The sequence below is a fragment of the Peromyscus maniculatus genome, chromosome 2, assembly GCF_049852395.1.
Source record: "Peromyscus maniculatus bairdii isolate BWxNUB_F1_BW_parent chromosome 2, HU_Pman_BW_mat_3.1, whole genome shotgun sequence".
NCBI classification, from domain to species: domain Eukaryota; kingdom Metazoa; phylum Chordata; class Mammalia; order Rodentia; family Cricetidae; genus Peromyscus; species Peromyscus maniculatus.
In genome coordinates, this window is record NC_134853.1 from 60,508,399 (window position 1) to 60,521,542 (window position 13,144).

The 13,144-nt window shown below is 46.2% G+C and overlaps 1 protein-coding gene across 7 annotated transcripts in view; it reads right to left on the reverse strand.

The window, feature by feature from the left end:
- Mob3b (MOB kinase activator 3B) overlaps positions 1–13,144 on the reverse strand; it is a 196,722-nt gene that overhangs the window by 131,427 nt on the left and 52,151 nt on the right. Inside the window, exon 1 of one of the 7 annotated variants that reach the window (XM_076564042.1) lies at positions 10,442–10,627. The exons of 2 other annotated variants lie outside the window; for them this stretch is intronic. The gene's annotated coding sequence lies outside the window, so the exon portion shown is untranslated. Of the gene's footprint in view, positions 1–2,157; positions 2,289–4,154; positions 4,489–9,974; positions 10,313–10,441; positions 10,631–13,144 lie in introns of those variants that run through there. 4 more of the 7 variants (XM_076564044.1, XM_076564046.1, XM_076564043.1 and 1 more) reach the window with 4 other exon arrangements.

The window sequence follows — 13,144 nt, forward strand, 5'->3', positions numbered from 1 at the left end:
AAGAGGCCACTTTCTCTACCACTGCAAGGAGAAATACAGGTACATTTGGGCTTTGGGTTCACAGGCCTGTCAGCTACAGATCTGGGGCTGTATTTTCCACTTGACTTCTTCTTGACTTCTTTAGCCTCTGTTGCTGTGATAAACATGGCCAACCATGACCAAGAAAGGGTTTCTTTGGCTTACAGGTTACAGTCCGTCATGGGAGGAAGCTAAGGGAGGAACTCTGAGGCAGGAACGGAAGCAGACAGCTGAGGAACGCTGCTCCTTGGCTTGCTTCCTGTGGCTTGCACAGTTACCTTCCTTATATAATCCAGGACCACAAGCCCAGGGTTGGCGCCACCTATAGTGACTGGCAGCTAAGGAAATGACCCACAGACCGATCTGACGGAGGCAGCTCCTCAGTGGAGGCTCCTTCTTTGCAGGTGTGTCAAACTGGAAACTAACGCTAACTATGGCACTGTATTTCTATAACAAAGTTGAGGTCAAGTGTGTTGGTGCATATCTGTAATCCAAGCCCTGAGGTATCTGAGGCAGCATGATTGAGAGTTCAAAGGCAGTCTGGGCTACATAGTCCTTGTTGTGCCCCCCCCCCCCAAAAGGGTATTTTGGGGTTTTTTAAATTGGTGGTGGTGGTGGTGGTTAGTTTTATAAGACTGGGAAGGTCTCCTTTTGTTGTTCTGTAGTTTAATTTAACATCTGCTTTCTTATCAACGTCCTCGAAGCCAGGTAGAAAGCATTTCTTTGTTTATTGGGGGCCCTGGAGACTCGGTGTGAAGCTGTGCAGACTGGCTTGTCCACACCAAGTTAGCTGTTTTTCAGCAGAGACCTGTGGCAAAACTCAGGGAGGACTTTACATCTTAACTTCCTCGTCTGTGGAAGCTCGGTCGCCACACAATAGGAAGCACAGTTTTCTCATGAGTTTTCTTTGTTGAGAGACGACCTGGTCACAGGGTGCATTTATCCCAGAGGCTGCCCAGCTGCCAGCACTCTGGGCGGGAATTACCCAGAGCAGAGTACATCTCATTTGTGAGTCAGCTCCAGGTCTCACAGGCCCAGGCTCTAGTTATGTGACCTCTGTCCAGCAACCTGATACCAGAAGGGAAGTGTTCTCCACAGGGACCGGGAAAACCTTCCAGCCCTCCAGGTAAAGCAGCTCTTTGGCTTTGCCTCTGTTTTCTCAGAACTCTCTTTCTCAGCTCCAGTCATCGTGAAGAAGTAGGAGGACAGAGGCAGAGAAAGAGGAAGAGATGGCCGGTGCATGCTGCTCGTTTGTGGCCGGCAGCATCTGGTCCACTGCACGTATCCACCCACCCTCAGCATCTGGTCCACTGCACGTATCCACCCACCCTCAGCATCTGGTCCGCTCGCTCACTCATGACTTCACATTCCACTATGCGCTCCACTTCCTGCGGCCAGTCACTCCTTAGATAACTCCGCCACAAGTACTTTACACAGGACAGCAAAATAGAACTCAGGAGCCCTTTGTGGTTAAACCATTTATCTAAACAATCGCTGATCAAGTACCAGGCAGATAAACAGTTCTCTCTCTCCCACCAAGAGAAGAACCATGCTCCCATACTCATGATTCACAATCTACAAAAGAAACCCTTTCAGAAAACAGAGACCTCTTGCAAAGGTCAGCAGCAGGGTCACTGGACATGCTGTTTTCCAGGTCAGTGTAAACAGCTGACATATCTTCATGTTGCAACAGCCGGTAAGAAGTCAACCCCTCCGGACAAGCGCACAGCTCTAAGACTTGAAAAATATAGGACAAGGGCTGGGAGATGGCTCCGTGGCTAAGAACATGTTCAAGCATGAGGACCTTGGGCTGGATCTCCTGAACCTGTGTAAAAGCCAGATATGGCCACACACACCGGCAACCTCATCTCTGGGGAGTAGAGACAAGAGAGCTCATCACTGGGGCTCAGTGGCCAACTAGCCTAATGGAAAAGAAGAGAAAACAACAAGCAAGGCGGGGTTGGGGGGTGGGGTAGCTCCTCCAGGTTCAGAAAGAGGCCCTGTGAGTGGTAGAGCAGGAGAGAGAGAGAGATCTCCTCGGGCCTCTCTGTCCATGTGCACCCCAACCCCATGCATCACACACACACACCCCAAAAACACCACCACCAGCCAACCCTTAGGGGAGATCTTTGCACAGACCTTTCTGTGGGGTTGTGAACGGCGTCTAGCGGTGAGCCTGCCCGTTTGTCTCCATCACTTCTGTAACAGCGAACTCCACAGTATGAATTGTTGCTCTCCCTCAGGCTCTCGCTGCTGCATCTGCCTCCTCCCCTGGCGGTACAACGTCTGTGCCTCTAACCAGCATCCTGATACGGGTCTCCCTCAAGCTCAGATCCTCATACCCACTCCCACAAGCATGACAAGGAATTGTTACTGACAAGATTTTTGCAACAGGAAGGGCTCTTGAAAACTTGCTTAATTCAATCCAACTTCTTAATTTATGTAAAATAAAAAACCAAGCCCACCTAATGCCCAGGAAAGTGAATTTTTAAAGGCCAGCAGTTATGACAGACCTGGGGCTGAGAATTCAGCCTTCAGTGTTCTCACTCTGCATGTGAGCCTCTTAAGCACTTACGGGGAGGGTGATGAGTAACATCCTTCAAAACTGCCCAGAGTAGCTTGTCGTTAGTTAAGAAGGTAAGCAGTTACCGGCTGGCTGATTGACTGACTTATAGATTTCTTCTTAACCTCTGGTGCTTTTTAAGCCATTTAAAGCAACATAACGTTTTCCCCCTCCACTCAGATGAAGTCATGCAGAGGACATCTGTGATGTTAAAAACAGAATTTCTCCTCTCACCAATGGGAGCACAGAGTCCAGCCCCTCCCAGCCCTTATTCACATACCTCCAAGATCCTGGAGGTTTGCCTTTGCCATCCAGATAACCCACGAGGCCCCTGGAGTCCACCTGTTTTCCTCTGTCCTTGACCAGCCTCCAAGGCCTGTGGAGTTTCTGCCACCTACCAATGGCCTGTCTTCACCTCACGGTGAGGAAGCTGTTCTTGGCTGCTTTGCCCTGAGCACTGCGTGTGTGCCTCTCCTCTACACCCAACAGTTCAAACCATTCTCTTTCCTCATACCTAACGCCTCAATATGTGGTTCATCTCTAATCAGAGCTCCCCTGCCACCCATCAGTCCATCAAAGCAGCTTCAGCCACACCCTGCCTCCTGAGTAGACAGTGCATCCTTTCCAGACCCTTCCACAAACTGACCTTGTTCCAGGTCACCCTTTCATTGCTAATTCTTAACCCTTGCTCCTCTGTAAATATCTGCATTTTGACTCTGTTCTTGAATTGTACTTTTCCTCCATTTCTCCTTTCACTCGTTCACTTTTCTCTGCCTCTGAGGACTTGGGTAGAAGGTGGTAGCTGCTGACTTAAAAATATGTAACCCTCGTTCACCCTGAACCAGTTTTCTGCCAACAAACAAGTTTCCTTGGGTCTTGTCTCCAGCCCCTCAGAAACACGGTGATCACCTGAGGTACATGTTTAAAATACAGCCCTCCTAAGTCCTCCCCTCCCCTCTCTGAATGGGTTGACTGGAATGCTTTCTAGTATGTAAGAACTCTGAGTCAGGGGGCTGACACAGCAGGCCTGGGCCAAACTCAGACACACATGAGATGGAAACGTCACGTGAGGATCTGACATTCCAGGAGAAAGATCGACAGCCCAAGTCCATGGACAGCGGGAGGGCTACCCTGAACCGCGCTGAGAACTAAGTACAGTCTCCCCGCTGCTGGTGCGTCAGCTCCATCACCCACGGAGGGGACAGCTCAGTCCTTCCTTGTCCTCTGCATCTGCAGCATCAGCATCCGACAGACTGGATGCTGAATTGTGCGCCTGAGATTTGCGCTCAGGGATCTGGGATTTGATTCCCACAGCGGCTGGCGCCTGAGCTTATTACATCCCATCATTAACCTTCGCCTTGCTCCTCTTTAAAACAGAGATATTAACATCATCCCAACAAAGCATTTGCACCCACAGGGCGCACTCTCAGTATCTTAACAGCTTAAATTCTTGTCGTTAATGTAATACTTAACTTGCTAAAATATAAGTGTCCTTCCTTCTAGTCCACCTCAAAGGCAGACAGCAGAGGCTTCCCTTTTCCCTATGTCAGATCACACTCTAGGGCGAGCATACCCCGTGGATTTCAGTGTTGCTCCGTCAAGATGGTAAGCGAAGGCCAGCCGCTGGTCTGAAGCACTGTAGGCCATCAGCACCCCTCAGGAACTGTAGAGGAGGGTGAGCCACCTTGTCCCCGCACCGGGAAGAGGAACAGCACCTTTCCGGTTACAGCCAGTTGCCTGGCACCTCCCTTCAGCCACAGTTAGCAAGCCAGGCAGCGGTCCACCGGGGTGAGAGCACAGGCTAGGGAGCTGCCATGGCGACACGAGAGAAGCCGCCAGATAGTTTTTGTTTACTGGACATGTGTGCTTATTATTTAAGATCAGGAATTCGCACTTCCATGGCAGCGCCAGCAAAACATCCTGAGTCAAGGCATGCTTTTAAAATATGAAACATCTTAATTTTGATTTTCTTTTTTTTTTTTTTTTTTTTTTTTTTTTGGTTTTTCGAGACAGGGTTTCTCTGTGTAGCTTTTGCGCCTTTCCTGGAGCTCACTTGGTAGCCCAGGCTGGCCTCGAACTCACAGAGATCCGCCTGGCTCTGCCTCCCGAGTGCTGAGATTAAAGGCGTGCGCCACCAACGCCCGGCTTAATTTTGATTTTCTTATGTAACCAAGATGTGTAGACTTGCCAAAGAATGTTAAAAATAGGACCGAAAAAAAAAAAAATCAAAGAGGAAGAGCGCCTCACAGTTTCTGGCCTGACTGGCGTGGAAACATTTGCCTCACACAACTGAGGTGAAGACGAGGTTTTTCATTGTCTAGGGGAGGTGTTTGGGGTTTCCTCCTTTATCCCTTGGGTAGTTTTATTTGTTTTTCCCACACTACTTTTCAGTGACAAGTCAGGGTGCCACCGCTCTTCTGAAAAACACTAAAGGCTGCAGGAGGAGAGAAACGTCCTCAAAAGTCTCCAGAGGCCGCAGGAACTTCGCCAAGGGAAGTGTCTGCTTTGACTGAGCCACGGAAAACAGCAGCCGCCAAAGACACCAGGCTCAGCCAAACCCTGCAGCGAGGACTCGCTTTATTTTGGGTCCAAGCAAGAGTCCAGGACGCCACATGCATTGGCTTCTTTTCCATTTTAAATTCTACCTTCACCAATACGTGGTAATGAGGGCGCGCCTGCATTAGGGTGCCCCACTGTTCTCAGAAAGAGGAGGTGAGACGCACAGTCCTAGGAAAGCGTCCTGTGCCTAACAAGGCGACTAAGGCAAGTGTTAGGTAATGGTTCATTCTCTCCCCTCCCCTCTCCTCTCCTTCCTTATCCCCGTCTCTTTCTCTCTCCAGAGTCTCAGAATGCAGCCCAAGCAGGCCTGGAAGTCAGCAATGATCCACCTGCCCACCTCTCCTCCCATGTGCTGGGATTAAAGGTAAGTGCCACCACACCTGGCCTCCTAGTCTCTTTAACTGACACTTTATTTATTTATTTATTTATTTATTTATTTATTTATTTATTTATTTATTTATTTATGTATTTATTTTAAAAACTCTGAAAAGATGTCATAGGTTTCCATAAAAAATCTGATGACCCAAGCAGTTTTTGTACCAATTTTAGTCAATTAAAAAAAAAAAATTCAAAGACCCAATATAAGCAAAAGTGATGAATGACCTCAGAGTACCAGAAAGACAAATAAGACAGTCAGACTTGGCACTAGGGGGGAAAAAGTGTCTAAAAGCCACTTCAGCACATCTCAAATGCGGATCTTTACAGAACCAAGCAAGATAGAAGCATTTGCAAACATTTATATTTTAAATCAGAAAGCTAGTCCCAGATGCTACAGATTTTTGAGATTCTAAGAGATGATACAATGAGATGGTCCCTTTTTGATCCCTTCCGATATACCCTATTTCATAGCAGCTTCTGGAAAAAGAAACCCTGACAGTGTAGGGCAGCATGGCCAAGGAGCCCTGATTTATTTCAGCTTTGAAAGTTCTCTACACTTGGCTTCTGATTTCTTCAGGGAATGCAATCCCCACGACTCGCCTTGCTGTCTGAATAAAGTGCACGTTTTTCTCATCTAGCAGAGTAATCTTGTGAAATGTGAGGACGACCTGTCCTGGAGTCTGAGAGAGGCAAGTGGGGGAGAGTAAGGTCATGCTGGGACATGGAGGGTTTAGAAAGCCTTGCTCTCTGGACACAGCTTACAGGGCACAGACATGGAAGGGCCAAGGTTCTAGTTAGTAAGGCACCTAGAAAGGAGTGGCCTTCTTTTATTAATGAGGTCTCATTATGTAGTGCAGGCTGACCTGGAACTTGCTCCATAGACTGAGCTGGCACTACATAGACCAGGCTAGCCGTGAACTCATAGAGATCCACCTGCCTCTGCCTAAGAACTGGGATTAAAGGTGTGTGCGCCACAGTCAGCCAGAGTGGCTTCCTGAGCAATCACGGAGAGATGAAACAGACACCTTGAGACCCAGGTTCTTAAACTCAACATTATCCAAAGAAGCCACATGGCCTTTTGGCTTGCAAGGCCCAAACTTTGAAGGCAAAGGCAGAATGTGTGGCAAATTGCACCTCCTTCTCCGCCTAATGTTAACCCTTACACAGGGATTGTTGATGAAAATTCCTGTCAAGATGGCCCCCCAACTTGATCAGAAGCCATTCAATACCCCCAGCTCCACAACTTGCAGATAACAGGAAGGAGATGGGGCAGCTTGCAATTCATTTGGGAGGCTTCTAAAAGAGACCAAGCCCTCATGTGAGGCACTAATCTAATAGCCACAGTAATTATACCTATTGAATTTTATGTACTAAAAATCCTAACACTGGATGTGGCAGTGTTTGGAGGTAAGGCCTTTGGAAAGTAATCATGTCATAAGGGATTCCCCTTCAAAAGTGGGGCTGGCTTCCTTATAAAAGGGATGCCAGAGAGCTCTGTTGCCCCTAAGAAGGCCCACATGAGAATGAAGCCATGTTGACACCCTAATCTTGGAACTATAGATTAAATGTCTGTTGTTCAGAAGTCATCTGGCTTATGATACTTAGCTATAGCAGACTGAACTATGACCCATAGACATTGGGAATGACAATTCCCTTACTTAAGTCTAGGATTGGGATGTGTTTAGTTCTACAAAGCTCAAATTGTGTGGGAAGAAAATGCAGGAATTCTTACATGTATCTGTATTTCTTCCATGCATTTTGGAGTAAACAGAGAAGGGTCCTTTAGCAAAACTTAGTTTTGTGACTTCGGAGAAAACAAGATTGTGCCTCCCACTCCATGGACTCCAGGAAGCTCGAGAGCAATGATACTTAGATGACTCAGTGTGTCTCCCTTGACATCACCAGCCCACCTAACTCCCTGGCCAAGTCATGGATGTTTATCCCCTTCCTCAAGGCCGGCGGAATAATCTAACCCAAAGTCAGTAAACAAGAAAAGACAAGGATTTTTTCATGGCCCAGCCCAGGTCATCGTAACCTAGACTAGCTACCAAGATGACAGGCATGGCATGTACTGGCTGACACTTTTGTGTCATAAGACACACCACTATTTCCTGTTCTAGAACATTTTGGAGGGGTGGGAAGAAGAAAGCCAGGAAGTTGAGATGATTGTGACAAAATCTGTTAATCTTTCGAGGCATCTCCCCCTCAGAGGAGGAAATAGCAGGGGAAAAAAAAATCAAAATGAACTGGATGTCCGGAATGCAACCTTTGTAAAGAAAGTGGATCTATATGAGACCTTTCTCTTAAGACTTGGGGTTTTATAGCTCTCAGGGTCACCTCAAACTTGCTTTGTCTAACAGCTGAGGATGACCTGGAGCTCCTGATCCTTCTGCCTCCACTTCCCCAAGTGTTAGATTACAAATGTGGGCTAGCATGCCATCCAGATGAAATCTTAAAATGTGTATGTGTGCACGATGGTGCACTTACACATCCGGATGTGTGAGGCAGCCAAAGAACAATGTGTCCTCCTCAATTGTTTCTCCACATTATTTTATTTTTGAGACAGGGTCTCTCACCAAACCTGGAACTCACCATTTCTGCTAGGCAGCTGCCTGGGAGCCTCTGAGATCTGCCAGCCTTTGCTCCCCAGTGCTGGTATTACAGGTGGGCACTGCCAGGCTCAGCTTTTACCTGGGGGCTAGAGATCTAAACTCGGGTCCTTATAATGTGCAGCAGGTGAGTCTCTACCTCAAAGCCATGTCCCCTACCCCTTCAAGTGCTTTTTGTTCCCTTGGCAAACCTATTGAAAACAAGTGTATAGGGTTATTGTTGCGGGCAGGTTTCTAAGATGGAACTCAGTGATCTCTGCCCCTAGCATCTATACCTTAGTGTAGTCCTCTGTTTAGTGAATGTGGACCTAGTGACTTCCCTCTAGTTACTGAGTGCCAGCAAGATGAAACACTTCGATGATTGGGCTGTAAGAACTGTGGCTTCTATTTTGTTCAAATACTCTTCCACTCTTTCTTGCTTACTTTGAAAAAAAAAATAGCAGTCATGTTGTGGTTCTACCAAGAAATTCACATGGCAAAGGACTGGCCAGTTAATGGGCAGTGAGAAATGGAGGTCCACTAGGAGCTGTATCCTGCTGGCGACCACTGAGGACGGCAGAAGCAGCTTAAGATGCTTCTCTCAAGCAATGCTTAACCTAAGAGTCAGCTAAGCGGTACTATCATACTTGACCTGCAGAAACAGTGAAATAATTAGCGTTGCTCTTAAGCCACTAAGTTGGAGGACTACTGTTTTCCTGAAGCGGTAGATAAACAGACCTATTTAAGCATCACCGACGACAGCCACACATGAGCAGGGAGACAACACAGAAGTCCATCCAGAGGGAGCTAGTTCCAGAGTGGTGCAACCATTCAAGAAATGTTGGCTAGTCCTCAGAATATGATGAGGTTAACACCTCTGCCGTGATACTGAAAGAAGCCAATGAAAGCTGGGGTGCAGGGTGGGGGGCAGTACAAAACAAGATGCTACTTCTAAAACATTCCATTCCTGTGCACTCTCCAGACAAGCTCCTCACCTCACCCAGTTCCAGCCTCAGAAAGAATTCTAGTTGTTCTATACTAGTGTATATTCGTATATGTGTATAAACACACACACACACACATATATAAACACACACAGACACACACTCCTGACTCTTCTCCTTCACACTGCTTATCCAGCCCTTGCACACATTATAGAGTCTACCTTTGAGTTGACATCACATCTCACACTTTCATACCACCCACACAGTGAGTGTGAGCCCCTACTCTCTCCCTTCACTGATTCCATGATGGACTTCTCTGCATCTGCTTTTCCTCTACAGTTTGTTTCCAGATCTGGTACTTTAGAAATATAAGTGAAACCGGGCGGTGGTGGCGCATGCCTGTAATCCCAGCACTTGGGAGGCAGAGGCAGATGGATCTCTGTGAGTTCGAGGCCAGCCTGGGCTACGAAGTGAGTTCCAGGAAGGCGCAAAGCCACACAGAGAAACCCTGTCTCGACAAACCAAAAGAAAAAAGAAAAAAAAAGAAAAAGAAAGAAAGAAAATATAAGTGAAATCGGGCGACTCCACTCTCTGAACCCCAAAAGGCTTCCCACCATTCTCAGAACAAAAGCCCGAGTCACTCTGTTAACTCATGAAGCCTGTTATACAGACCCTACCCACCCCCGACACCTCTCCAGTTCTCCCTTTACTTGGTTCCTCTTCACTGCCCTCCTCAATGTTTCCACAACACATAAAATCTGCTATCACTTCAGGCCTCTGTTACTTTGCTAGGGCTGCTGCTAACAGAGCCTCGAAAAAGCACTTGGCTTCTAAAATGGAAAGGCATTGTCTCATTTATGGAAATCTGAAATCCGTGTGTTGGCAGGACCGCGCCCTCTCTGACGGTGCCAGGGAACATCTGACCTGTGTCTTTCTCCTTGCGTATGTGGTTTGCTGGCAATCCCCAGTGTCCCATGTAGACTCATTGCTCCAGTCTCTATTCTCATCTTCACCTGGTGTTCTCGTGAGCGTATCTACCTTCAAACATCTCACTCCTTATGAAGTCAGCAGTCACTTGAGAGTAGAGCCTCTACTACAGTGGACCTCGCCCTTATTTCCAAATAAAGGCACGTTCTAAGGTACTGCCGGTCAGGATTTCACCTGGGGAAATAATCCGACCCCTAGCAAGAGGCTTTGCAATCACTGTTCACTCTGCCTGAAAGGAAATCACAGTGTGGCTGCCACAGGAATGTGCCTTATAGTCTTCGAACTTACAAGGCGCCTAAGGGCCAGGAACAGCTACTGTGCCTCCCCGGGGACACTCCTGCTAGTGCACGAGCTGGCATGGCAAGGACACCAAAGCAAAGCTGCTTCTGGGGGTGAGAACTCACCCAACAGGTGGCTTCAGCTCTGAGACGCTCCAAAAGCCTTGGCAGAATCTCCGGGCAGCACGACAGGAGGATGCTTCCGCTTAACTTCCCCCTCCTCTCAGGGCAGTCTGAATTCCCCAGTGTCTCAACGGCTACTTCCCTCTTTCCTCCCACATTCAGACAGCACTTTCAGGAGGACTTTGCACTTCGCGGCATGCTCTTTAAGAGTCATTTTGAAATTCTTAGTTAATTTTTAATAAGGGGGGTTAACAGTTTCCTTGTGCACTGGCCTCGGATCTTAACTAAGAGGTTGCTGTTGTAGTTTGAACATCTGTTCCCAAAAGTGAACTTTCTGTTCACTTTGTGCTTCGTGGCTGTAGATGCAGCAAGACCAGCAGCCCCCCACTCCTGGGGTCATGCTTTTCCCCACCATGATGGACTGTATCCCCTTGAAATATAAGCCAAAATGAACCCTTCTGCTCTTACGGCTTCTGGTCAGGCATTTTGTCACAGTGTTGGGGAAAGTAACTTTTAAAACTCTCTTGCATTGTTAATCCCATCTTGGTGCCTGCTTCTTGGAGAACCTGAGCTAATTAATCTCTCCAATATCCGCATGATGCTTCATCTCTTTTTGCAAGCCTCTGACTAAGGTCCTTTGCCATCCAAAATAAAATATACCCATCCAACCTGGTCCTTCTTGCTTCATTTCCATAACTTAATCTGATTTTATGACATTTTTACTTACTATTATTATTTATGCCTTTCTTTCCAGGGGATCAAAAACTTTGAGTTGTTCACTCTTCCACTCTAATAACTATAGCAAAGCCAGGAACACAATAGGTAATTAATAGTTTGTGAATATGTTTACTTTATAAAGAAATCAATGTCAGACTGAATTCACCAGAATTCCCCTTCAATTCCAAACATATAAAATATAACCAAGGGTGGCCACCATCATAAGAAAGTACCTCATAAACTTAGAAAGCCAAAGAATGGCCCAGCTATGCTCAGCCCTAGGTTGAGACTGAAATACCCAAGGGAGGCCAGGTGATATTGCCCTTAGCCATGCAAGGAAAACAGGCCAGAAGGACAAAACTACACCATCAGAATTCTGGAAATACTCCATCTACATGGAAGTAGAACTAGAAAAATCACCACTGTCCCCCAGGAAGCAGGCTAAGTCTGTATCATGTTTTGCCACAGTTTCATATTTAAATAAAAAGCACATCCCAAGAGTATGCAGAGGTCATCTACCAAGTACCAAGCCAATGCCATGCATAAGCATGTCACCAAGATTTACACTGTTTAGATTGCACAAGAATCCTGAGCCAATATATCATCATAAAAACGTTCCCTGGACCAGAGAAACCTTTGCAGAAGCAAACTCAGATTGCTCAGTAGGAATACTTTCTTTATAGCTCAAGGTTCACAAGGCTCCCTCAGGATAAACCATCCCCACTGAACAAATCAGACAAAGATCTGAAAAAGTCAGAGGAAAAGCCATGTCCACAGCAAGCCATACAAGCAGCACCCCAAGAGCTGAGGCACGAGAAAAGCCATCATCTGTAAGATCTATACACTAATCATGCTTAAAATAAGTCCCTAACCAAAAAGAGAAAACAAAAAGCACTATCCTCTATGAGAAAGGAAAAAGAAGAAAGTAGAATTCTTTTATGTTTATATTTGATTACATTTTACTGATTTGTGGGCGGTGGGGTTGCCTTGGGGGGGGGTGTCAGCGAGTCAGTGAGTGGACATGTGTGGAGAGGACAACATGAAGGAGTCAGGTCTCCTACACTGTGGGTTCCAAGGATCGATCTTAGGGTGGCAAGCACCTTAATCAGCTGAGTCATCTCGACCGCTCATACACAAAACTTTAAAAATTACAATACAAGCCAAGTACTGCAATCACACCTGCAATCCTAGAACTCTCGTCACTGAGACAGGAGTGTTGCCTTGAGATTTAGGCAAGTCTGAGCTACTTAATGAATTCTGGGCTACAGACTGAAACCTTACCTCAAAAATAAAGGAAAGAAAAAGAGGAAAAACACAATGGGAAAAGTTGTGAAGATAGATCTAAAGAAAATATCTTAATGTTGCAGAGAGAGAAGAGAAAATATATGAAATAACAATTACAGGATGTAAAAATTAAATTCAAGGAAAATTAAAGCATAAATTTCAATTGAATCCCAGGAAGTAGGAGAGGCAATATTAAAATTGAAATAGCAATGGCTGAGAATTTTACAGAATTTAAGCAATATATAGTGTTCTTTTAAAAAATTAGTCCTTGCTGTCTTTTTAAAGTTATTTTAGTAATATATTTACTATGTATAAAACAGTGATTTCACACATCTGACTACATTCACCCTACTACTCTCTCTTAATGTGTTCTTTTAAGATGTGTGTGTGTGTATCTGTGTGTGTGTATGTGTGTGTGTGTGTATATGTGTGTGTATGGGTATGTATGTGTGGGTATGTGTGTGTGTTTGTGTGTGTATGTGTGTGTGTGTGTGTGTGGGTATGTGTGTGTGTGTTTGTGTGTGTGTGTGTGTGTGTGTGTGTGTGTGTGTGTGTGCGCACCTGTATATAGATATCTTTAGTGGCTATAAGAGGCATCAGATTTCTTGGAGCTAGAGTTATGAGCAGTCATGAACCACCATTCATGAATGCTGGGAACCAGTCTTTGGTCCAGCGCAAGACAGCAAATGCTCTTAATCACTGAGG